This window comes from Tamandua tetradactyla, chromosome 1 (genome assembly GCF_023851605.1).
Source record: "Tamandua tetradactyla isolate mTamTet1 chromosome 1, mTamTet1.pri, whole genome shotgun sequence".
Lineage (NCBI taxonomy): Eukaryota > Metazoa > Chordata > Mammalia > Pilosa > Myrmecophagidae > Tamandua > Tamandua tetradactyla.
This window is the reverse complement of record NC_135327.1, coordinates 93,883,393-93,911,217: the sequence shown is the minus strand read 5'-3', so window position 1 is coordinate 93,911,217 and position 27,825 is coordinate 93,883,393. Positions and strand designations below refer to the sequence as shown.

At 39.8% G+C, this 27,825-nt stretch overlaps 1 pseudogene; it reads left to right on the top strand.

The window, feature by feature from the left end:
- The first annotated feature begins 22,026 nt into the window (after positions 1-22,026).
- On the top strand, positions 22,027-27,197 carry LOC143681030 (thioredoxin domain-containing protein 17 pseudogene; annotated as a pseudogene).
- Positions 27,198-27,825: the final 628 nt, after the last annotated feature.

The window sequence follows — 27,825 nt, the reverse complement described above, 5'->3', positions numbered from 1 at the left end:
CAGGCAGAGTTTTTTTTTTTTTTACGTCGAGGTCTCTTCGATCTTCCCTTTCCCCACCTGGACTCCCCATGAGACAGGCCACTGCCCTGGTGCAAACGAATCACATCGCAGTATCGGTCCCCATATTCTAGAAAGGTCAAAATAAAGTTCAATGATTAAATGCTGTGGTTAAGCTCGTCACTCCTTTAAATGATATAAGGGATACATTTTAATCAGAAAGATCTAAATCTAAGCTGCTGTGCCACCAAGCCACCTCCGAAATCTCTATATAGACCTAACTCTGAAACAATTAAAATTCTAACTAAAGACGATGATCTTGTTAAATAATCAGACCCCCCTCATCTCATTCCATTTGGGTTGAATTTTTACCCTCAGGCCTAAGCTCGCACATCTGACGGAGGTCATCTATGGCACAACCTTTGATTTTCTTTCTCTTTAGATGTCTATAAACTCTAATTAAGTATGCATTTTGACCAGGGAGCTTTTCATTAGCATGGAATTGACTATTACTCCCTGGCAGAACCTACACAGGACATTTTGCTAAATTATCATGTTTTTCTGTTCTGCATGATTAAAAACGAAGTCCAAGACGTCATAAATTTGTTATCAAAAGCGACAAATGTTTTATGTAGCTGGGGATGTGTCTAGAGCATGCTGCCCTGCATTCTCAATGTGAAAATCCTGTGGCTGCTAGTACCCAATACATCTCATTTTAACACAAGAAAGGACTTCTAGCAAGCACGAAAACAAAAGCTACCCTCAGAGTTTAATTTTCATTTTCACCCGTCAGTCCATCCTGCCCCTCCTGACGTCAGCAGGAAGTTATTTCATCCCTGGAAAGGAAGCCAGTTCCCTAACCATGCTGACATTGTAGGGAAGTGAAAGGCTTGATGATTGCTGAATTTCATCCTTCTTATTTTTCCAGAAGAGTAATGAAGAGCTTTCTTTTCTCCCACTTACCCTAATCACCCACATCTGCAGTTTATGCTGCAGCTACCACACCTCTGCGTGGGAAGAAAGGAAAACAAGAATGAGATGTGATCCAGCCCCCCCCCCACCAGCCTGCCTCACCCATGGGAAACTATCAATACTGCAAACCTAATCACGCTCTGGAATCGCTGTAGGGACCCCACAGACTTTCCCCATTCACTGTTCAGCCCCTGCTGATTTAGGGAGCTGCACAGCTTGTGGTAAATGGCTATCCATTATTTCTCTATATTTAGAACGTCTCTAGAGAAATGGCATTGTTTCAGCCACTAAGCTGAAAGCTGCTTAAAGTTAGTTTTTCACAGTTGTTTCGTAGCAGTCTGTGTCATGTACCTTTTATTAACCTTGTTTTTTAAAAAAAAATTCGGATTGATGCACAACTTTAGAGATGCAAAATATTGAAATAGCACCTCCTGAAAAATCGACTATGATTTGCATTTTGCTAATGTTTTTTGCTAATGTTGGTGCCGGTCATAGTACCAGACAATACAAAGGAAGTATTTTAACTCTCTCTCTTCTTTATAATGTTTCATTGGAAGTAAATTCTACTCCTTCCTACAATGAAAAGCCACTCAATGACCTGAATAAGATCTGGTAATAGAAAACATATTTTTAGTAATACTGAATTCATTTTTCTGCCAGAACAAATTAGTCAGTAGCTATCTCCTGTCACAGAGGTTTTCAAGAGGCACTTACAAGGATGCTTAAAAAAAAAATCCTCCTATGCAGATTATTAGAAATGTCATGGTGCTAATGTAAAACGCTGGAAATCTTTGTTTTACTCTTCCTTACTAAAATACGGCATCTCATTTGTGATTCCACTCCTAAATGAAAGGATGGCTTTTGAAAAATGGTTCAGAAGAGAACCAGAAAGGAAATATTATCATTTAACCTGGAAAAAGCAAGATGGAGGGGTAATCAGAGAGTGGTTACAAAGTCACAATTGAGCTAATCATTTCTCTGAGTTCCCATCGCCACTGAAAATTGAATAGGAAGAGAGGAGTGGGCTGGATTTATAGGAATAGAGTAGAGTATCTTAAAAATAGGACGCGCTCCTGAATGAATGATTGAATGAATGAATTACTGTGATCAACGACTGTCCCCCTTCGGTGTTCTTTGGCCTCTGAAGAAAAGCAGTTTGCAGCACACCCATAACCTCTTGGAATTCAGGTTTCATCATTGTACAGCAGAGCAAACAATTGTGCCTTTTCAGAGCTGTTGAAAAGATTCAATAAGGCGATGTGTATAAAACATCTAACACAATGCCTGGTTCATAATCAAAGAAAGATAAAGTGATATGAAAATATATTATGCATAAGTAGCAGGGGCAGCCAAGTCCTGAAAATGTGGGCTGAAAACTTTATTTTATTGCTTGGACTAGTCTTCAGGTAGTAGCATTACTATTAAAGTTTACTAGCGAGAAAAAAATGACTGTTTAGCAACCTCTACATGAACGATTTTCACATGTGTAAAGTTGATTGTGAGCTTCTTTGGACAATTTATGCATTTTTCTTATATGTGCCACCTGAAATTCCCAGTTCCCTGTTTATAATTTGTCATTAGATGTGACCATTAAGTTAACAGTCTAATAGAAAAGCGTTCCCAGGGATTTTGCTTGTTCCTTTTGGCTTCTATTCAAACTTGAAAGAGATGATGATTAGGAGTATTTGTGATTTCACTCTGCTTTACATATTTATGGATCCTTAACTCCTAGGAAGATACTTTTGGCATTCCAACAGATGTAAGCTCTAAGTATAAGAATCCCTTTGGGGGCATTTATTTGTTCTGATAGCAAAAACTACCAGAGGAATGTGACTTAAATCTGATTTCTAAATAAGATACCCTGCAGCAATTGGAATATCCGTATGGTTGTTATTCCACCGTGAAGTACACTTTACCCCAGGGGATCTGCTGTAAGAGAAAATTAAAACCAAGCCACCCATATTAAAGCCCATTAAGTCATCAGGAGGCTCTTCAGTGTCTCTGCGCTTCCTGTTCCTGCTGGGCTGGAGAGCACCACGAGCCCTCCCAGTGCAGGTGGGAGACCCTCCTGAGGTCTCCTATAAGCAAATCTAGGAAATTCATGAAGTTTATACCTAAGATGGGCCTTGGGCATCATCCTCTTCAACTTCTTCAATTTGCCAGAAAGGAAACTGAGGATGGAAGAGATGACATGTTTTTCCAAGACCCACAGGTGGTTAGAGGCAGAGTCACCATTAAAATTCAAATCCCTGCAGCATCCTGAATCCCAGAGCTGACATGGAACTGAAGGCTGGGAGAATTATTCTAGACATATGTATTTTGGATGGTGGAAATAGAAAATTACCTGGTGGGTAGGTGCTTGGGATATATGCTGGTTTGAAACTATGTACCCCAGAAAAGCCATGTCCTTTTAATCCAATCTTATGGGGACAGACCTATTGTTGGGTGGGACCTTTTGATTAGGTTGTTTCCATGGAGATATGACCCAGCCCATTGAAGGTGGGTCTTAATCCGCTTGCTAGAGTCCTTTAAGGGAGAGATGTTTTGGAGAGAACACAGATGTGTGGAGATATGAAAAATGCCAGAAGCTTGAGAAAGCTGTTCAAAACCAGAAGCCAGGAGAGAAGGACAGTGATGCCACACTATGTGCCTTCCCATGTGACAGAGAGACCCCATGCCTGCTACCTTTTCTCTGAGAAAGAATCTTCTTTTTGGTGCCTTAATTGGGACATTATCACCAACTTAGAATTGTAACTTGTAACTTAATAAAACAATTTTATAAAAGTCTATCTATTTCTGATGTATTGCATTTCAGCAGCTTTAGCAAACTGAAACAGGATGAAATAATAAACCTATTCTTTCTCTTTGTATGTTGTACATTTCATTTCAGGGTCACATTTCATTCTTTTTCCATGTCAGTATCCTGTTATTCCAGCCTGATTTTGTTGAATTTTTTGTTTGTGTGTTTGTTTTTGTTGGTTTCTTTTGTTTGTTTTGGGAAATGCACAGGCTGGGAATCGAACCTGGGACTCCCGCATGGCAGGCAAGAATTCTACCACTGAACTATACTCCCACCCCCTAAATCTATTCTTTTTTAAAAGTAGAGCATTTGAATTGTGTTTTAATCTATGATGTACTATGTACTACCATTGAAGTAGGATTCAATGGTGGTGTAATATGACTTTCATCTGTGTTTTATGAGAACAAACTGTCAATGATCGCTACCCCAAGACCAACCATTCGGAAAGCAAGATACGTCAAAATTATCAGTTCAACTCTTCTGAAAATGCAATTTTGGCCACAATAAATATATCCTTCAAAAAGAAAGGGGAAAATGGAATCTGTGATGGTTTGATGAGACAAATCATATAGACTCATATTTGCACACCAAGGTTCATAGTGGTATCATTAACAAATGCCAAAAAATGGAAACAATCAAGTATCTCTCAACAGAAGAGTGAATAACCAAAGTGTGGTATGCACATAAAATGGAATATTGTCCAGCCATGAAATGAAATGAAGTTCTGATATGTGCGACAACATGGATGACCCTTGAAGGCAACGTGTAGAGCAACATAAGCCAGACACAAAAGGACATGTATTGTATGATCTCCTGATACGGAATAATTAGAATATGCAAATTCGTACAGTCAAAAACTAGAATAGAGGCTACTGGGAGGGCGAGGGAATGGGGAGTTGAGCTTTAATTGGTGCAGAGGTTCTGTCTGGGGTGACAGAAAAATGTTGGTCATGGATGGAGGTGACGGCAGCACAACATTGTGAACGTAGTTTACACCACTGAATTATTTATCTGAATGTGGTTAAAAATGGAAATTTAAGGTGGAATATATGATGCTAGAACAAAGCGTTGGAAAAAAACATAGGATTGTACAACAAAAACAGTGAACCCTAAAGTAAACTATGGACTATAGCTAAAGTATATTATAAGAATATCACTTGTATCAAAGGTATTACACTAATGAAAAATGTTAAAATTGGGGATGGTTATATGGGAACTCTGTATTTTGTGCATGATTTTTCTGTAAACTTACAACTTCTCTAATTAAAAAAAAAAATGTAAAAAAGATGTTGGATCCTGGTAAGGATGAAGCACATTAGCTAGTCCAGCCCCTTATTTTATAGAAAAGGAAACTGAGGACATTGAGTTTACCTCAAGTCACCCAGCCAATAAGTGGCACAACTGGAAGGGGAGCAGAGAACTCTCTGAAAAAAACCGTTCTCCTTTCCTCTATAATTCACAAATCTCCCTTCCAGAACACTGAGGTAGGATCCTGACAATTTCATAAAGATTTTCTAAAATTTTCCATAATTTATCATGTATCCAAACGTTGAATATGGTACATTCGTTCAGCTTACTTGTCAAGGACTAGTCGATCTGATGGCATTGTCCAGATTACAGTTGTCACAAGTAAGCATCACATATAAGGAACATATTAATGTAATAGTAACAAGCAATGATAAAATCAAGGCAACTCATCCTTAATTACTTTAATGTGAATACTACATTTGGCATCAAATATGAAATGGCGATGAAGGATGAAATCCATATCAATGGGAACGGAGGTTTTGTTTCAGAGAGAAGCAACAGCTCTCTCCCCTGAAACATTGATCTGTCTCGGGGAATGGCTGGGGACGGGGAGGCATGCAATGTTTCCAGAGCACTGGAGATACGGGCGTTGTCAAGAAATGCAAAGTCTCTGTGTAGAGTGGAGAAATGGGTGTTGATATGAAAAGCAAACCCTACCTGCTGGGGATCCAGGTAACTTGTATCATATCAGTGCCGCTACTTTGAAGTCCTAGGAAGTAACACATCATAGTAGTTGGGGCCTGCAGTCTGACAGTGACCCTGCAGAATCCGGCTTTGTGCTCATTTTCTTCTGGTCCCCTCTGCCACCACTGGGGACAGGCCCCACCTTGCCTCAACTGCTGCAAGTGCCTCCTGATTGGTCTGTCTTTAGTCTCTGCCCCTTTCAGTCATCCTATTCCCAGCTCAAGCCTTCAAAGTATAGCCCCATAGCACCCCAAACCTGCAGTGGCTCCCCATTGCCTATAGAAGGAAGACTGCTTGGTTCCAGTCTACTTTGAAAATCCTCTGTCCTTCTACTCTCTGTTAGGTATCCTATGTACCTGCCAGATTAGATCACTCTGTATTTGTGGTTTTTCTTTGCCTGTAATGTTGCTTCTTCTTGGAATGCTGACCTTTTCCACTCACCTACTCTATACCTATCAACCCTAAACCAAAGCGGGGTGGGGGGGGGGTGTCAGTCTCTAAGTGTTAATAATTACATGACAGCAGACTTACCCAGGGTCACATTTTGAAAGTATTATACTTTTAGATTAGTCTTAATTTCATGCATCCCTCTCTGACCCAGGTCCATTTTCATATTACCCTGATTCTCACCATCTTTCCACCTGGACCCCCAATCTCTTTATCCTCTCACCTTTGACCTACCCATCAGTTGCCCTCCCACTTCTCTTCATCTCAACTTTCTTGCCTATCTCTTGCTTCATTATACACGTTCAACTAAACCACGACACAGGTTGAATCTAGCTCTTCACCCACTGCGCACCTACATTCATGCCCCCGAATGTGCCTGGAGGAAACAGGGCTCCCTTTAAATTCATGACCACAAACTGCAAGTGCTCTCTGAGTGCTGCTGGCAATGTATTGCCTTTTCCTTATCCGTTCACTCATGCATTCACCTAGATGACTATTTCAGACCTTCTCCACTTTCTTCAAACCTCCCCGTTTTCACACACCTGCTATAGTGGAACTAACTTGATCCTCTAGAGAGCCAATTCCTCCTCATGAGCATGACTCAGTCCCTTGCTTGCTCCATCACCCAAGCAGTCCTTCTCTCTCTCTCCTGCACCATCACCTTGTCCTTCCTAACTGGATTATGCCCCCAGCTTCCAGACATTACACATACCCTTCCATTCCCAGTCTTTCTTATCCTGGTCTATATTTTGCTTTTACCAGCATTCATCATCTTCTGACACACAATATAATTTCCTTAATGATGTTTGTCGTCCATCTTCTCCCCATCGGAACATAAGAGCTTTTCCTGTTGCTTTGGTTTTTCAGCTTAATTTTGTTTTTGTGTATTCTATTCATTAGGCACCCTAAGCATCCAGCATAATGTTTGGCACCTAGTGGGTGCTCAATAAATATTTATCAGGTTTTGAATAAGTGCTATCATTTCTCCAATTTAAAAAAACTACCTTGAACTTACTTTCCCCACCCATTCCAAACAACCTTTTTGATACCTTTTGCAGGAAAACCCTATGAATTCCTCTCCAAGTCCTCCTCTTCTTTGGTGACATCATCCAGCCTCATGGTTTCAAGCATGATTCATAGGCTAGTAGGCCCCAGTTTTTATCTCCAGCTCACCCACTCAAAGGTTACTTTACTTCTGTGCATGGATATATCATAGCCATCTCAAACCTCACATATTCAAGTCTCAGCCCCTAATCTATCTCCTAAAACCTACTCTACCTACAGACTCTCTATCTTGGTGAACAGTAAGACATTCCTCTGGCTGCTCAGGCTCAGACCTTTGGCGTGCTCACCACTCCACTGCTAGCACCTTCATCTGCCTCACTATCACTTGTACAGTATTGAATTCTTGGCCTCCCTACATCTCCCACTGCCCTTCCCCAGTCTATTTCCAACCCAGCATCCAGGGTGATCTTTTGAAAACATAAGACAAATCATACCACTGCTCTGCAAAGACCCTTCCATGGTTCCCCTTTCATGTGAGTAAATGGCCTTCAAGTTCCTCGTGGGTTGAACTCTTTCTCCTTTCCTGACCTCATCTAATCATGTCCATATGACTTACCCTGCTGCAGCTACACTGGCCTCCTTGCCATAACTCCCACTATCCAAGAACACTTCCTCAGGGCCTTTGCACAGGCCAGCTCCTCTGTCTGACATCTTTCTACAAGTATCTTCATGGCTATTTCCTTCACTTCTTTTGTGTGTCACTTTCTCGGTGAAAACTACCCTGACCGCCTGTGATGGGTTTCACTGGGTCCTCTGAACAGATGTTGATATCCTAACCCCAGGTCCTGTGAATGTGACCTAATTTGGAAATAAAGTCATTGCAGATGGAACTAGTCAAGATGATGCCATACTGGAGTAGGTGGGCCACTAATTCAACATAACTTTGATTTTGGACTTCTAGCCTCCAGAACTGAGACAATAAATTTCTGTTTTTTTTTAAGCCACCCAGTTGTTTTTTTTAAGACACCCAGGTCCTTTGTTACAGCAGCCCTAGGAAGCTAATTTGTACTAATGCACATATTGAGCACCCATAACATGCAAAGTTGCAGTCAGTGGTGACAGACATTGGCAGGGAGTCCTGGAACTTGCCAGACTAGTGCCCCATGAAGTTTCTCTAATACCCTGATATTCTCCCTATCAATTGTTCCACATTTTTCTATGTCAGACTGTGCTGCTTGCTTATTCATCAGTCATTCTTCACTTGTTATCTCTATTTAGCTTGGGCAACAACGTGCCCAGCAGCTGAGTCTCGTTTGACCTTAGTTGGCCCTTTGCCAGTGATGGGTCTAAAATGGGCATGTAATCCAGCCCTGGTCAGTGAAATGTAATGAGAATTCTAATGGAGGACCTGGGAAAGATTTTCTCCCTGTTAAAACATAAGAGTGCAATAATCCCTTGCCCCAACCCTTCCATTCCCAGTTTGAACAGTGTCATGTGAGAATGTGTTTTCTGGTGCTGTGGTAGTCATCTTGTAACCATGAGGAAAAATCTCACATATGCACTGAGAATGACAGAGAGGAAGGACAGAAGGAAATTAGGTTCTTAATGACATTGGTGAGCCAAGAAATCCACTCTGAGATCACACTACCTCCTGACTTATGTATCCTATTCAAGTGATAAAATCTCTGGAGTAGCTGGGAGGGACATGCCTGAAATTATTGAACTTCAATCCAGTAGCCTTGAATCTTGAAGATGATTGTATAGCTATATAACTTCTACGGTGTGACTGTGTAAGGATGAAAACCTTGTGACTGACACTCCTTTTATCTAGTATAGTAAGATGAGTAAGAAAATAAAGACAAAAAATAGATAAATAATAGAGAGTATGGGGGATAGAGGATGTTGTGGGTGTTCTTTTTTACTTTTTTTTAATTCTTATTTTTGTTTTTGTTGGAGTAATTAAAATGTTCAAAAATTGATTGTGATGAATGCTCAGCTACATGAGGATACTGTGAACTGTCAATCGTACACTTTGGATGATTACTTGATAAATGAATAGGTCTCAATAAAATTGCATTTTTTAAAAAAGATAATATCTCATAGTCACCGTTACCAGATCTGACATCTTTTCTATTTGTTGATTAGTGTGAAAAACCATAGACTAGTTTTATTTCTACTGTCTGTAAATCCTGAGATAATATGAAGAAAAGGCTTCATTTCATTGAGCCTCTCCTCTATCATAGAATTTTTCTTATTTTTAAAAAAACTTTATTTTCTCACCCTTCCTTTCAAAGTTTTTTTTTTCTGTGCAATAATACCTTTAAGCTGCCTAACTTCTTACCAGATACTATCTTAAACCCCTTCTTTCTACCTTATCTCTGTGCTCAAGTTTGAGGAAAAACTTTGAAATCCTTTCAAATAGTCTTGACTGGTCTCCCATGACTGAGAATTTGAGGGCTATGCAGACAAAATGAACGACAAAAAGGAAAATAGGGGGCAGGAGAGGAGAGCAGGGGGGTCCTTTTTCAGTCCACTTTGAGCAGCACTAGCAGGGTATATTCCTAAAACACTGTCTGTGTGCCATGTCCTGCCTCTACTCGGAGAGTCTCAAGGATTTCTATAGCTGGTTTAAGATGTCCCAAATCTTACTTGGCTTTCATCATCCTTCACAATCCAGCCCAACTCACCTTTCAGGTGAAACCCTCCACTTATTCTGAATACCAACTTTACGACATTGGGCTTGCTTATTCACCTTTGAATCTTCTTACCCAGTCACGACATTCAGGTCTTGTTTGCATTTACCCCTCACCTGGAATGATGCTTTATCAAATTTCCCCATCTTCTAAGCCTACGCCTTTCAACAGTTAGTCACAAACTCCACATGAGTACTTGAAATCTGTCTAGTGTGGCTGACAAACTGAAATTTCAGCTGAATGCAATTTGAATAGAAAAACTGATACTCAAAAAATCAAAAGCTTTCACTCTGCAAAAGACCCTGTTAAAAGTATGAAAACATAAAATACTGACTTCATATCATAAAGGACTCATATCTCTAAGTTCAAGAGTGAGAAAAAAAAATCAATCCAATTAGAAAATGAGCAAAAGACTTGGACAGACATTTAACCAAAGATATATGGTTGGCAAGTAGGCACACGAAGTGCGCTCAACATCCCTAACCATTAGGGAAATGCAAGTTAAAAATACTATGAGATACCACTCCACACTCCAAAAGTACCATGAGTGGAGGTTTGAAGCTGCATGTACCCCAGAAAAAAACATGTTCTTAAAGTTAACCCATTCCTAAGAATGAACCATTGTAAGTAGGACTTTTGATGAGGCTACTTCAATTAGAGTGTGACCCACCCCAATCAGGATTGGTCTTAATGCTATTAATCCAAACAGCTTTGGAACTGGGTATTAGGTAGAAGCTGAAAGAATTGTGCTGGCCTTGATAGAAAAGGTCTAGATTGCTTTGAGGAGACTGTTGGTAAAATATGGGCACTAAAGTTACTTCTGATGAGGACTTAGTGGAAAAGATGAATGTGTTATTTAGAAACTGAAGAAAAGGTGACCCACGTTTAAAAGTGGCAAAGAAATCGAAAAGATTGAGATCTGATGTCAGATGGAAGGCAGAACTTGGAAATGATGAATTTGGATATTTAGCTGAGGAGATCTCCAAGCTAAATGTGGAAAGTGTAGCCTGATTTCTCTTTGTAGCTTATAGTAAAATGCGAAAGGAAAGGAATAAAATGAGAACTGTACTTCTGGGCAGAAAGAAACCAGAAATTGGTGGTTTCGAAAATTCTGAACCTCCATAAAGAGAGTCCCCAGAGACTAGTGCTCCATGTAAGGGTTTAACTGGACATGGAACCAGTCAGCAATTTCCATGGAAGTCAAGATTGGAAATGCAGTTATCCAGGAAGAACCTGTAGAACGTTCTTTTGTTTGATGGATTCATGTGCACTACATACAAAACCAACAAGATTTTTTGTGAGATCTTGTGTGTACAGAATTACTGCCAGCCTGGACTATAAGGGACAGAAAAGGGACAGGCTGAAGGTAAAATTACTTCAGGGTAGAACCATGGAAGGTAAGGTCTGGAGTGAAAGATCTTCTCAGGCCAAGAGAGCAGGCACTCATGTGTGTGTGCAAAGGGTGAGACTGCCCTGGCCCTTGGGGAAGGCAGGCCTACTGCCCCATCATTCAGGAAGCTTGATGAATGTTGCAGTTTGCTAGCTGCTGGAATGCAACACACCAGAGATGGATTGGCTTTCAAAAAAAGGGGATTTATTAGTTGACATATAGTTCTTCAGAGGAAAGGCAGTTAACTTTCAACTAAGGTTCTTTCTTCCATGGGAAGCAAAGGGCCATCTCTGCTGGCCTTCTCTCCAGACCTCTGGGTTCCAACAACTTTCCCTGGGGTGATTCCTTTCTGGATCTCCAAAGGCCTGGGCTGAGCTGCGAGTGCTGAGATGAGGAATACCGAGCTGCTTGGGCTGTGCTACGTTGAGCTCTCTCATTTAAGCACCAGCCAATTAAAATCAAACATCATTCCAACAGGCAGCCTCCTAGCCGACTGCAGATGTAATCAGGAACAGATGAGGTTCACGTGCCATTGGTTCAGGTCCACAGCAATAGAATGAGGCACATTCACCTGGCCAAGTTGACACCTGAATCTAACTACCACAATGACACTCCATTGTTCTGAAAGAGCAGAGCCTGTGCCCTAGAATGGCAGTGAGTCTGGCTGCCACCCCAACGCATGGAGAAGGTGGAGCCTTCACCTTGAAAATTTAATGGAGTATGTCCTGCTGGGTTTCAGGATTGTTTTGGGAGCCATGACCGCTGTTTGCCTTCCAATTTCTCTGGATGCGAATGGGAATGTTCATCCCATGCCCATCCCTCCATTCTATATCAGAAGCAGATCACTTGTTCTCTAGTTTCCCAGGTCCACACACAGAGGGAAACTGAGCCCCAAGACAGACCCACCCATAACTGATTTGGATGAGACTTTGTACTTAGCAATGTTACTGAAATGACTTAAGGCTTTGTGATGGAATGAATGTATTTTGCACATGTAAAGACACCTTTTTTGTGCAGGGACAGAGGGAGGAATGTGGTGGTTTGAGGCTGTTTGTGCCACAGAGAAACCTGTCCTCAAAGTTCATCTTTTCCTATAGGTGTGAACCCATTCTGATGAGGTTACTGCAGTTAAAGTGTTACACACCTCAGTCAGAATGGTTCTTAGTCCTTCACTGGAGTCCTTTATAAGAAAGTGAAACTCAAAGAAAGAGAAAGTGTTCAGTTAGAAATGAGTCAAGACAGGTAAGTCGTCCCATTGTCTCCCTTTTTTCTTTTCTTTTCTTTCTTTAAGTTCTCTCACTGAGAAAATTGCTCTTTGGATGCCCAACTTTGTGTAGGGGTCTCTGTCCCAATCATCTCCCAACCTGCAGAGACTGAAAGCTTTTCTTCCTTTCCCTCAAACTGAAGGCGGAGGCTTCCAGGGAGTGTCTGTTTCAGCTAACCAGCTACACTTTTTCTTTCCTTCCTTCCTCCCGTCTTCCTTTCCTCCTTCCTTCTTCCTTCCTTCCTTCTTTCTCTCCTTTCTTCCTTCCCTCTTTCCTTCCTTCTTTCTTTCTTGTTTCCCTCCCTCCCTCCCACTCTCCTTCCATTACTTCCCCTTCTTTCCCTTTCCATTATATTATATTAAAAGTCGTGGAAATCATTTAGGTTAGGTTAGCATATATTCCTGTTGTTAAATTCTTACCACTAGGTAGGTATGTTTTACGCTTCTATGTTTTTTACATGTGTGTATGTGTATTTTACCACTGTCTATTTTAGTTTTTAACTTTCTAAAGGTACAAACAGTACCTATTTGCCTGGTTTGAAATAATGGCCAGCCAAATGTGATTCAGAAGTAAATGTATAATAAAGTCTGTTTGATGAGAATGAAAGACCTGGTGATTGTCAGGACATCGTGAGGAAAACAAACTCAAGTGATGGTTTGATTTTTATAGGTAGTTCTAAGGGCTATAAGAAAAAACTTATGCTGTGGAGAAAAATGTGGGATTAAACTGTTCTGTTCATTTCACTTTTAGTCTTTAAAACCTTGGGTGTTTGGAACTCTATGTACCTCAGAAAAACATGTTCTTAGACTCAATCCATTCCTGTGGCTGTGAGTCCATTGTAAGAAGAATGCTTGTTTTGTTTTGTTTGTATGCATATTGTTCTAGTTTGCTAGCTGCTGGAATGCAATATACCAGAAACGGAATGGCTTTTAACAAGGGGAATTTAATGAGTTGCTAGTTTACAGTTCTAAGGCCGAGAATTAAAACAAGTCTATAGAAAAGTCCAATCAAAGGCATCCAGGGAAAGATACCTTGGTTCAAGAAGGCTGATGAAGTTCAGGGTTTCTCTCTCATCTGGAAAGGCACATGGCGAACGCAGTCAGGGCTTCTCTCTCGGCTGGAAGGGCACATGGCAGACACGGCGTCATCTGCTAGCTTACTCTCCTGGCTTCTGGTTTCATAAAGCTCCCCGGGAGGCATTTCCCTTCTTCATCTCCAAAGGTCGCTGGCTGGTGGACTCTCTGCTTCGTGGTGCTGCAGCATTCTCTGCTCTCTCCGAGTCTCTCATTCTCCAAAATGTTTCCTCTTTTATAGGACTTCAGAAACTAATCAAGACCCACTCAGATGGGTGGAGACATATCATCCCCTAATCCAGTTTAACAACCGTTCTTAACTAAATCTCATCAACCAGGGAGATGATCCCATCACAGTCCCAAATACACAGCATTGAATAGAGACTATTCTACCTTTAAGAAATGGGATTTATATTAAAACATGACTTTTCTTAGGGGGCATACTTCCTTTCAAACCAGCACACATATGGCAGGGTCACATTTCATTCTTTTTCCATGGGAGGATCCCACTATTGCAGCACCATTTGTTGACTTTTTATTTGTTTCTTGAATCTTTCTTTTATTACTTGTTTTGTTTTGTCTTGGGGGAGAAATGCACGGGCCGGGAATCGAACCCGGGTCTCCTGCATGGCAGGCAAGAATTCTTCAAGAAGGACCTTTTGGTGAGCTTACTTCAGTTAAGGTGTTGCCCACCTCAATTAGGATGAGTTTTAATCCTGTTACTGGAGTCCTTTATAAACAGGAGAAATTGAAGCAGACAGAGAAAGCCAAAGGAAGCAAGAAGTTGACTTTCAAGAGAACCTGAAAGAGAATGGAGAGGCTAGAAGAGGCCACAATGTGCCCTACTTGTGAAGGAGGGACCCAGGGCTGGACCAGCAGCCAGCACCATACTATAGAAAGAAAGCATGGCCTTGATAATGCCTTGATTTGACCTTTCTCTTAGCCTCAAAACTGTGAACAAATACATTCCCATTGTTTAAACCAACACATTACATAGTATATGCTTGAGCAGCCAAGGAAATTAAAACAATACCCACTCCAGGTAGTCTGTGCATTGTATGTTCAGCACTGCTGTACTGCGCGTGGATAAAGCCTAGGCTGTTGTTATCAATATAGAAGAACATGAAAAGAATATTCTATCATTCATGACTTTAAAATGTATCATCCTAGGTCTTGTAGTGAATCACTTATTCAAAGGTATTCATATTGTATACTTTGTTAAATTTCAGAATTTAACAATTTCATTTTGCATTCTGTTATACAACTTTTTAACATTTTTAAATTGTGAAATAAAACACATATACAAAAAGTAAAAAATAATTTTTAAAAAGCAATAATTTTCAGAGTACATTTTAGCAGTAATTACAGAATAGATTTCAAAATCTGATATGGGTTGCCATTCCATAACTTCAAGTTTTGCCTGCTAGCTGCTCCAAAATACGGGAAGCCAAAAGAAATCTCATTACAGTGATTCAGCAGCCATACTCCTCTGTTAAATCCTATATCCTCTGTTACAACTCCTCCTTCTCCTTTGATCCTACTCGCAATCTATAGGGGTCTTTGGGTTATGCTCATTCTAATTTTTTCATGTTGAGAAGGGGTATCAACAATATAGGATGGGGGATGGAATTAGCTACCCAACTCCATTTGAGCTCTCTTAGCCACTGATAATTTATTTTGTTACATTTCTTTTCCCCCTTTTTTATCCAGAAGGCATTGTCGATCTCATAGTGCCAGGGTCGAGCTCATCCCTGGGAGACATTTCCCACATTGTCAAGGAGACTTTCACCTCTGAATATCATGTCCCACATAAGGGGAAGAGTATAAATTTTCCATTCAGGGTTGGGCTTAGAGAAGAGAGGCCACATATGAACAATTAAAGAGGTTTCCTGGAAGAAACTCTTAGGCAAAATTTTAAGTAGTCTTAGCTTCTCCATTGCAGAAATAAATTCTATAAGGGCAAGCCTCAAAAACCAAGGGCTTGGCCAATTTTCTTGGGAGTCCCTAAAGTTTGAGAATGTACCAGGTGTTTCCCATATGGGAAAATTTGATAGTCCCATATTTTTTCTCCAGTTCCACAAGGAATTTTACCAATACTTTTAAATTATCAGCCCACCATAGTCTGGGATGTCTTTGGGTATTACATTAGGCCGTATGGAATGACAAGACCTCATTCTCATCCTGGGCCCCATGCATTTAGGTTGTTTAAATGAGCTATGTGGGCAGGATCATATAGATTGTGTGTTACTAAAAATTAGGTTCTAGACACAATAAACCAGTCTTCCTTTGGTCCCGTGCAATAGGTGAAGCTCTAGAAAACACTCACTATTATTCTTTGCCCTGTATCTTGATTTACCTTAGTCCTAACCAGATCAGCTGTTTTTATCTCTAATTGAAGCCTGATCTCTTTTCTGGTAGCTTTAACAGTTGTTGTGTGTAGCAATGCTGACTTTCAGAGCTGCAGAATTTCAGCTTTGGCTATTAGGTACCCAACCTTCCAGGGAAATCTGCTTATACACATACAGCACAGCATCTCAGAACGTAGAAATAAACTTATAACTCTGGACTAGGAGAGATTGCCACAGGAGCTTACAGTCCAAGCTCCAGTTTTCTTATAAGTATTTTCTGAAAGACACCATACCATATTTATTCTTTTGTTTCTGGCTTATTTTGCAGAATACAATGTCCCCAAGATTCATTCATTTCATTCTGTGCCTCACAACTTTGTTCCTTTTTGTAGTTGCACAATATTCCATAGTATATATACACCAGTTCCCCATTCTGTTTTTCAGCCAGTGTACCCTTCAGCCCCCTCCATCTATGGGCATCATGGATAATGTCCAAAATAAACAATCCATGTCTTACAACCTTAGTTAGTGTAATTGATCACAGCACTCTTTTTTTTTATTAATTAAAAAAAATTAACCAACAAAACATTTAGAAATCATTCCAATCTACGTATACAATCAGTAATTCTTAATATCATCACATAGTTGCATATTCATCATTTCTTAGTACATTTGCATTGATTTAGAAAAAGAAATAAAAAGACAACAGAAAAAGAAATAAAACGATAATAGAGAGAAAAAAACCCAAAAAACTATATGTACCATACCCCTTACCCCTCGCCTTCACCTACCACTATTTCACACTGAATTTATTTTAACATCTGTTCCCCCTGTTATTTATTTTTATTCCATATGTTCTACTCTTCTGTTGATATAGTAGCTAAAAGGAGCATCAGACATAAGGTTTTCACATTCACAGAGTCTCATTGTGAAAGCTATATCATTGTTCAATCATCATCAGGAAACATGGCTACTGGAACACAGCACTACATTTTCAGGCAATTCCCTCCAGCCTCTCCACTACATCTTGAACAACAAGGTGATATCTACTTAATGCGTAAGAATAACCTCCAGGATAACCTCTCGACTCTGTTTGGAATCTCTCAGCCATTGACACTTTGCCTCATTTTACTCTTCCCCCTCTTGGTCGAGAAGGTTCTCTCAGTCTCTTGATGTTAATTCTCAGCTCATTCTAGGGTTTTTCTCTGTCCTTTTATGCTGAGTCTCAGCTCATTCCAGGATCTTTGTCCCATGTTGCCAGGAAGGTCCACACCCCTGGGAGTCATGTCCCATGCAGAGAGGGGGAGGGTGGTGGTGAGACTGCTCATCATATTGGCTAGAGAGAGAGGCCACATCGGAGCAACAAAAGAGGCTCTCTTGTGGGTGACTCTTAGGCCTAAATTTTAAGTAGACTTGACCTATCTTTTGTGGGTTTAAGTTTCATGGATCACAGCACTCTTAATCTTAAACAGTTTTTATTGGTCCAAAGAGATAAAGAACTGAAAAACACAGCCTCACCAAGTATCAAATCTAATCCTTGCCCTATCTCTTGTCACTCCCCCACAATTATTTACCCCTGGTGTTGCTGTGGTACTGTTGATGTCTCCTTGTTAATTATAGGTCATAGCATGCAATATTGGTTTTTCCCCCATACTCCTCTATTATTGACTCTTTGTACCTGCGCAAACCTTTGAAGTAGTTCATGTGAGAATTTATTTAATCGTAAGGTTAATTGGTGGGATACATGACTCTATACAACCCTTTCAATCATATTCACCTTCAATATGGCAATGTTACTTGTTACTCCACAAATAAACTACCATCACTTCTATCCATTCCTTTACATTGAAGTTCACCCTCATTAGGTAACCAATCACCCATCTCTAGTTCCGTGTACCTCTAAGCCCCCATAATTTACATGGTAAGCCTCTGAGTTTACCTTGACCAGAGTCATAATAGTGAAATCATCAGTATCAATCCTTCTGTGTCTGGCTTATTTCACTCAGCATTATGTCCTCCAGTTTCATCCATGTTATCGTATGAATCAGACCTCAGTTTATGTTGCTGCTGCATAATACTCAATTGCATGTCGTTTTCATTTGCTAGCTGCCAGAATGTGATAGGCCAGAAATGGAATTGCTTTTAAAAAGAGGAACTTAATAAGTTGCTAGTTTACAGTTCTAAGGCTGAGAAAATGTCCCAATTAAAACAAGTCTATAGAAATGTCCAATCAAAGGCATTCAGGGAAAGATACTTTGGTTCAAGAAGGCCGATGAAGTTTAGGGTTTCTCTCTCATCTGGAAAGTCACATGGTAAACACGGCATCATCTGCTAGCTTTCTCTCCTGACTTCCTGTTTCATGAAAATCCCTGGGACGCATTTTCCTTCTTCATCTCCAAAGGTCACTGGCTGGTAGACTTGCTGCTTCTCATGGCTGTGTCATTCTCTGCTGTCTCCGAATCTCCCACATTCTCCAAAATGTTTCCTCTTTTATAGGAGTTCAGTAAACTAATTGAGACCCACCCAAGTGGGTGGAGACACGTCTCCACCTAATCCAGCTTAACAACCACTCTTGTTTGAGTCACATCTCCAGGAAGATGATCTAATTACAGATTCAAACACACAGTACTGAATAGAGATTAGAAGAATTGGCTGTCTTTATAAAATGGGACTAGGGTTAAAACATGGCTTTTCTAGGGTACACACGTTCTTTCAAACTAGCACATATGTATACACCACATTTTGTTCATCTACTCTCTAAGCATCTGTGGACCTTCACAGAGCTCCTCCAGGACACAGTTCTGGGTTCTGGCTTGTTGGCATCTCATGGGAAGTCACATGGCGATGTTTTCTGGCCTTTGCATCTCCAAACATCTGGGTCTAGGGATCTGCTGTCTCTATTGGCACCCCGAGAATATCCAAATACCTGTGTCTCTTCCAGCCCTGAGCAGTCTCCAAAATGTTTCCCCTTTAAAGTACTCCAGTAAACTAATCAAGACACACCTTAAAGGGCAGAGTCACATCTCCATCTAATGAAAAGATCACACCAATAATTAAGCATGTTGCATCTCCATGGAAACAATCCAACCAAAAGGTCCCACTCTACAACATTAAATCAGGATTAAAGAAAAGGGCTTTTTGGGGGTGCAAAACTGACACATCATCTAAGTTATCTAGTTTATTGGCATATAGTTGTTCCTTGTATTGTTTTATGTTTTAAAAATTTCATTAGGATCCATGGTAATGACCTCCCTCTCATTGCTGATTTTGTTTATTTAAGTTCTCTCTTTTTTTCCCTTTGTCAGCCTAGGTAGGGGTCCATCAATTTTACTGATTTTCTTACAGAGCCAACTTTTGGTTTTGTTGATTCTTTCTATCATAGTTTTGTTCTCCAGTTCATTTATTTCTGCTTTAATCTTTGTCATTTCTCTCCTCCTGTTTGCTTTGGGATTAGTTTACAGTTCTTTCTCTATTTCTTCTAGGTGAGAAGTTAAGTCCTGGATTTTGCTCATTCTTCTTTTTTAATATAGACATGTAGAGCAATAAATTTCCCTCTTAGCACTGCCTTTGCCACATCCCATGAGTTCAAATATGCTGTATTTTCATTCATCTCCAGATATTTACCTAATTCTCTAGCAATTTCTTCTGATTGTTTAAGAGAGTGTTGTTTAATCTCCATGTATTTGTGAAAGCTCTGGTTCTTTGGTGGTTATTGATTTCCAGCTGCATTCCTTTGTGGTCAGAGAAAGTGCTTTGAATAAGTTCAATCTTATTAAATTTATGAAGTCCTGTTTTGTGTCCAGCAAATGCTCTCTCCTGGAGAATGTTCCATGAAGAATATATATCCTGGTGTTGTGGAGTGTAGTGATCTATATATGTCTGTCAGGTCCAGTTAATTTATCACATTGTTCAACTTCCCTATTTCTTTTTTGCTCCTCAACTTGGTTGTTCTGTCTATAGAGGAGAGTGGTGTATTGAAGCCTCCCACTATTATTGTTGAAATGTCTATTGCTTCCTTCAGTTTTGCCAATGTCTATCTCATGTACTTTGGAGCTCCTTGATTGGGAGCATAAACAATTTATGATTGTCATTTTTTCTTGGAGAATTGTCCCTTTTATTAATATGTAGTGTCCTTCCTTGTCTCTTATGCATTTTTACATTTAAAGCCTATTTTATCTGATACTGGTATAGCTGCTCCTTCTTCCTCTTGGCTACAGCTTGCATAGAAGATTTTTTTCCATCCTTTCACTTTCAATTTATTTATATCCTTGTGTCTAAGATGAGTCTCTTGTAAACAGCATACAGTTGGATCATATTTTTAATACATTCTGCCAATTGGTATCTTTTAATTGGTGAGTTTAGTCCACTATTCTTATTACTGTAAAGGCAGTTCTTGAATCTATCATCTTATCCTTTAAGTTTTATTTGTCAGATCTACATATTTTTCCTGTTCTCTCTTTTTATCCTTTAAGTTACCTTTACTGATACTCTTCAATTCCATGCCCTCCTCCAGACCCCCCTCTCCTGTCTTTATTTTTTAGCTGACATATCTTCCTATAGAACGACTTGTAGAGCAAATTTCTTGTTGACAAATTCTCTCAGTCTTTGTTTGTCTGAGAAGATATTAATTTCTCCCTCAATTTTGAAGGATAACCTGACTTGATAAAGAATTTTTGACTGGATTCTTTATCACTTAGGATCTTAAATATATCACTACCTTCTCACCTCCAGGTGCCTGCTGAGTAGTCCAAACTGTTTTGTTTGGTTTCCCTTGTATATAGTGAATTGCTTTTCATATACTGCTTTCAGGACTTTCTACTTTACTTCAACATTTGACAGTCTTGTCTTGGAGCATGCCTATTTGGATTTATTCTATTTGGGATTGTTGGAATTCTTTGATTAGCATATTAATATCTTTCATAAGAGTTGGTAAGTATGCTGATTTGAGACTGCTGTGTACCCCAGAAAAGCCATGTTCTTTAATCCTCACTCAATATTATTGAATGAGATCTTTTTGATTAGGTGGTTTCCATGGAGCTGTGTCTCCACCCATTCAAGATGGGTTGCTTACTGGAGTCTTTTAAGAAGAACCATTTTGGAAGAAGCTTCAGAGCCAACATGAGACCCAGACATTTGAAAATGCAGAAAGAAAGTGTCCCTGGGGAAGCTGTTTGGAATGAGAAGCCAAAGGACCAGCAGATACCAGCCACGTGCTTTGCCATATTGGCCTTTCTTGAGTCAAGGTATCTTTCTCTGGATGCCTTAGTGCAGGCATTTTTATGGCCTCAGAACTGTAAACTTGTAACTTATTAAATTTCCTTTATAAAAACCAACCCATTTCTGGTATATAGCATTCTGGCAGCATTTCCAAACTAAAATAAGAAGTTTTCCTCATCCTTTCTCCAAACTAACATTCCTAGCCCTTTACTCTTCTTTTCTCTTTCTGGGACACCAATGATTCTTATATTTGTGCTCTTCATGTTGCCCATTATTTCCTCAAATTCTTTTCCATTTTTTCCATCTTTCTTGTCATTTGTTCTCTTGGCAATTTGAGTTCAATCGTCCTGTCTTCTACCTTGCTTAGTCTGTCTGTCTCTTCAAATCTGTTTCTGTGTATCTCTAGTATATTTTAAAATTGATCTACAGAATCTTTCACCTTTGTGAGAACCTATTTTTTAAATTTATTCTAAGTTCTTCTCTATGCGCCTCCAGTGTCTTTTTGATATCTTTTATGTTGTTATGAACATCCCTGATCGGCTGTTTCAAATTCCGTACCCGCTCTGGTGTTTTAATTTTGTCATTTGGCTGGTCCATACCTGCCTGAATCTTCATATGTTTTATGATTTTCTTTTGTGTTCTGGGCATTTGTTTATATTGATGAGGTTATTTTTCAAGTTGGTTTCCTTGACTCATCTATGATTTTGTATTTGCTTGGGTTTGCACTGAAAATCCCTCTTTGGACTCGGTTTGTCAGTTAATTACTGGCCAAACCAAAGTTCTGATCTCATGGAAAGGATCAAGTCCTACTTGAGGCTTCCCAACAGATGGCGCTCCTGAGCCACCTCTTCCCCTTCGTCCCGCCTCTTCCTGACTGTAGTAACCGGCTGAGCAAGATGGCATGGGGCGGTGCAGTGGTGGTTGCTGGAGCTGGTCTTAGTGGGTGGAGTGGGGTTTCTCATTCCCTCAGGGAACCAGCCTGCCGTGGGTGGAGGGGAGAAGAGCCAGCCTCTACGGGTTGGGAGACTTGCGGTTCCGTGTGGGATCTTGGCTGTTCCGCTGCTCGAGACCACTGTCCAATGTGTGTCCAGCCCCGAGTCCCTCAAACAGCTGTTCCATACAGTTCCCAGCTACTTACGAGCTGCCCTAGAAGACGAACTAAATTCCACATCTCACTACACCTCCATCTTGCCCCGCCTTCTATTGTTTTTATATAAATGCCTATATACCACATTTTTCTATCAATAAAAAACATATTTTCTGTCAACCAAAAGACAGTATGGCTGTCTTGTTATATTTTCTTTCACTTTAAAATGGAAACTGGGAGAATAAATAGCTGATATTCTATCACAGAATACTGGAAAGCCAAGCACATGACCACTTTTTTTTTTTCTGGCTATTCCCCTTTGGTTTCTGCCTTTCCATGTCCTTCATGTCAGCTGTCATCGTCCTCAGCTCTGTCTCTTATACTTAGGGCCTGCTTGACACATTTGATGGAGAAAGGCTGCTCCCTTCTCTCAGAATGCTGCTTGCTCAGGAGATGGGCCTGTCCAGCAGGGCTAACGTTGTGTGTGTTGGATTTTTGTATTTAACTTTCTTGGCCAATCTAGATGCTCCTAGATTTCCAGTCAAAGTCCCTTCCCTGGAGTTCTACTGCAAAGAATCCAGAATAGAGAGGCTTCTCTGAGGTCCTGGACCTGTTTCCTTTGCTGTGTTAGGTTGACAAATAGATTACTGAGGATGCTAATGAAACTTTTCCTTCATTTTAATATCTGACATATTTCTTTCCAATCTCCATTACCAGAGCGATTTTAGTGGGCAGCAAAATCTTCACATGTAAGACTTTAATATCCCAGTGATCCGTCCTACCAATATTCCTTTCATCTGTATCCCTAATAAACCATTGGCTCCATTTGATCCAGAGATTTGTCCTTCCTTTAATTAATTTTGGAATCTGGAAATACTGTGTTTTTCCCGCCATCTTTCATATTTTCTTCAATTGTTCACCTGGGTGGCTCATTTAAGTAGTTTGCAACTATTCTCATTTTATAACAGTTTTTGCATATTTAGTGAGTATTTTAGAGAAAGAAAAACCATTACATGATAAATTTATTTCTAGTATCTTTGTTCCTAAACTCCATGGAATGGGTCTGAATGACTTTCTGTAATAACTAACCTTGACCAAAAACGAACTTACACTGGTCTGTGACTCAGTGGACGCATTTCTCTAATGGATACGCTCACACACATCTCTCATGGAAAATGACTATTTATAAGATGTGTCAGTCAAGATGAAAGAAGATGAGTGTGATAATCTTCCCAATTCTAACTCTTTATTGCATAGTCCTACCACTATTTATATATGCATATGAAAGAATGGACTGTGGCACCACCTTAGAAGCTTCCCAGCACATTCTTTCTGCCACATTCTGTGAAATTCAAAAAGCTCTTTGGGGTACCCAGGGCATTTCGCATGTCTGTTAAGAAGAAGAATTTGATAATTGGGTTTGGTTATTCCGTGGGAGTGTAAACCAACATAATACACCATAATGGAATAATATACAGCGTTAGCCAGGTCAGAGCCCTCAGGCCATGCTTGTCAGAAGAAAAAGCACCATGCCTGGAATAAGCTAATAGGGTGGGGACTCGAAAGTGAGGAGAATCTACCCATAATCCTCCTCAGTTGGGCCCGGGGTGTATTATCAGGCGTGTACTGTGTACAGAATTTAAGGTCAGAAGGCTTTTTTTAATTGGAGAAGTTGTGGTCACAGAACAATCATGCACAAAATACAGGGTTCCCATATTCCACACTATTAACACTGTAAGGTCAGAGACTTTTAAAATATTTCTTCCACGTATGAACAGGGAAGATAAACCTATAAACTCTATAACCTTAGGGAACACTATCGGCTCAAATTTCACAAATGAAATACCTGCCAGGAAACAATTGAGAGCAGAGCATTTGCTGTGGGCTGAATTCAGATGTGTGACATAATTAAGAAACTTACCAGTATATCTCCAAGTAACATGTTTTCATTTGTACATAATGAAGCTGTGCCAAAGAGAATTAGATTTATTCTTAAGCCAGTGTCAAGTTAAAAATGTCAATATTATTATTTTAAAGATGGTCATTTATTGACCTGGGAAATGAAATTATGGTTCTTTTTCTCATCTGGTCTTTATCTCCAGTGTATAGAGTGTGACAAAAAGACAAGAAAACAAATAGATTCTGTAAACAGATAGTTCAGAATAGCAAACTTCTGTTAATCCATTCCTAGTCACAGTTATAAGGTGGTGTTTTGCCTATTTGTTTGTTTTAAGATACAGATGTATCATGAGAACCAGTCTCCTGAAGGAATGGGGAGGTTGTCATTTGAAGTATGATTTAAGGGATGCCAAAAAAGTTCCCCCAGTCCAAAATGTTCCTTCTGTTTGCAAAACACAGCGCCTGAAATTCCACTATACCCTCTCAGAAGCCGGGGAATTACATCTCCAGCGGTTTTAATGGGAAAGGTGACTCATGAACCCATCAATCAACATTATCATCTCATCAGATTTTCCATGGCTACATGTCTCCTTTCAGAGTCCTAGGAGCTGGAAGTTCGGGAAGGGGTGGGGAGGGAAACACCTCAAGCCTGAGGTTTACCTTGGGAAGGAATGAAGGATAAAGAAAACTAGTAATTTGAGGCCTATTATGTTCCAGACATTGTTCCTGGGCCATAATTATCAGTCCACCAATACCCCAGCAGTCTACGGACACTGCTATTTTATTAGTCAGGTCTCTCAGCGGCGTGGAATATAGCCGAACATTGAAAAAAAGCGTTTTCAAAATTTTATTTTAAATTAAATAACTAAAAAGTTGAGGGGAAAATTTGTTTCAGGTACAGCTGGGCCTGGGTGGCTGACCATGCTCAGCATCTCCTAGCTTTGTTTTCTTCGGAGCTTTCTCAAGTGTCCTTATTCTCAGGCAGATTCTCTTCTCTTTGTGGGAAAAATCTCTCTTAGAAACACCAGGTTTGCACAGTCTCTGTCTTGGCTTTCCATCTCAAGAGGAGAAACATACTTTCTTCCCACATCCTTACTGGTCAGGTTTGCCTGACATGGCCCTGTGTTCGCCAGCCCCAGAATGCCACAATCTTCAGGGAGAAACTATTGCCTTGATGTCGCCTTGATTTTGACTTTCTTTTAGTCTCAAAATTATAAGTTAATAAATTCCCATTGTTTAAGTCAGCCCAATTCATGGTATTTGCTTGAGCCATCTAGAAAACTAAGATATTAATCTATGTATATACTTGTATCTGTAAATATTTCTTTACGTAGGTTTAAACTAAGTTAAACATGAGTTTTTACCAATGTTTTCAATTCTAATCCATTACCACATAGATCATTCTAACTTCTTTCCCTTGCTGGCCTGTAAATTTCCACTTTAACAGTGAGAAACCTAACTCCAACTATCCATCATCCATTTACTTTCTTGTTCCATGACAGTGTACATATGACAGTATCAGAATTGTTAACTCACAACCCCAAGGGAAACAGCTTTTAGAGTATAGTGCTTATGGGCAGTTCCTTACATACACCATTCATTTCCAAAGTTATTTAGGTCAGCACTTTTCCCCCCACCTCCTTCGGTGAGGTTGTTTCCTACATTAGTTATAGTTGTATTTTCTGGTTCCAGTCTGAATTCTTTTTTGGAATCTCTGAACTCTGAAATGATTGTTTTAATTTGCGTCCATTAAGTTTCACTCTGCGTTGTGAAAGTTCTAAACGTTTTGACAAATGCATATCATGTGTTCACCATTAGGGTGCCATATAGAATAGCTTTATTGCTGTAAAAATCCCCCTGTGCTTTACCTATTTATCCCTCCTCCTCTCTTTTCAAATCTCTGGCAACTGCTGACTTTTTATTGTCTCTATAATTTTGCCTTTTCCAGAATGTCATGTAAATGGAATTATATACTACGTAGACTTTTTAGATTGGCTTTTTTCATTTAAAATGCATTTGTTTCCTCCATTTCTTTTTGTAGTTTGATTGTTCCCTTTTTTTTTAACCTTTGAGTTTTTATGGATATACCACAGTTAGTTTATACATTCACCTATTGAAGGGCATCTTAGTTGCTTCTAATTTGGGGCAATTATAAATAAAGCTGCTATAAGCACATTTTTTTTTTGTGGACATCAATTTTCAACTCAATGGGGAACCTGACACCTAAGAGCATGATCTCTGTTTAGCTTTGTAAGAAACTGCCCAAATATCTTCCAAAGTGGGTGTATCATATTGCATTCCCAACAGTAATGAATGACAGCTCCTGTTATTCTGTATTTTTGCCACCATTTGTTGTTGTCAGTGGCTAAAATCTGGATTTTAGTCATTCAATTAGGTATGTGGTGGTATTTTACTGTTGTTTCTATTTGCAACTTGCTAATAACAAATAATGTTGAACATCTTTTCATATACTTATTTGCCATCTGCAGATTTTCTTTGGTGGGTAGTCTATTCAAATCTTTTGTCCATTTTGTAATTGGGTTGCTCATTTACTTATTCTTGGCTTCTAAGAGTTATTTCAGCCCATGTGGAGCCCAGCGTCGCAGCTGCCAAGCCCAAGGACTTCTCTCACCTTTCACGCAAAATCCCGAGGAGGAGGTACACATGTCCAGCTTCCAAGACTTCACCCAGGCCTTGGAGCAACACAGCAGCAAGAGCATTTTCACCTACTTTGCTGGTTCTAAGGAGGCTCGAGGGAAAAGCTGGTTCCCAGACTCTGTACAGGCTGAACCAGTTGTAGGAGAGGGGCTGGAATCCACCGGTGGAGGATATATATTCATCTACTGCCAAGTAGGAGAAAGACCTTATTGGAAAGAACCAAATAATGATTTCAGAAAAAAACTGAAACTAACCGCAGTGTCTACACTACTAAAATATGGGACTCCTCAAAGACTGGTAGAGTCTGAGTGTCTTCAGCCTAGCCTTGTGGAGATGCTGTTCTCTGAAGATTAAGATTTGATGATGGTGGTGGGTCACGATGTTCCATTGGTAGAGCTCCCGCCTGCTATGCCGGAGACCCGGGTTCGATTCCCCGTGTCTGCCCATGTAAAAAAAAAAAAAAGAAAAGATTTGATGATGGCAATCGTACTTTGATTTCCTGACTTTGCTATAGTATAAGCAAAACTGCATAATTGTTTGAATTCATGTTAGCAATAAATAATGGTGATGTTAAAAAAGTTATTTTAATATTTTGAATACAAGTCCTTTATCAGATACATGTTTGCAAATATTTTCTCCCAGTCTGTCACTTTTATTTTCATTCTCTTCATAATCCTTTTTTTTTTTTCACATGGGCAGCACTGGGAATTGAACCCAGGTCTCCAGCATGGCAGGAGTCTATTGCTTTTTAAGGAATGAAATTGTCATTGAAACTGTCAGATATGTCTTCATATATAGATTCTTACAAATTGTGGTGGTTTGAAGCTGTATGTACTCCCAAAAAAGTATGTTCTTAAATCTAATCCATACCTGTGGGTGTGAAGCCATTGGAAGTAGGACGTCTTGATGAAGTTACTTCAGTTAAGACATGGTCCAGGATGGGTTCTAGTCCTATTACTGGAATCCTTTATAACAAAATAAA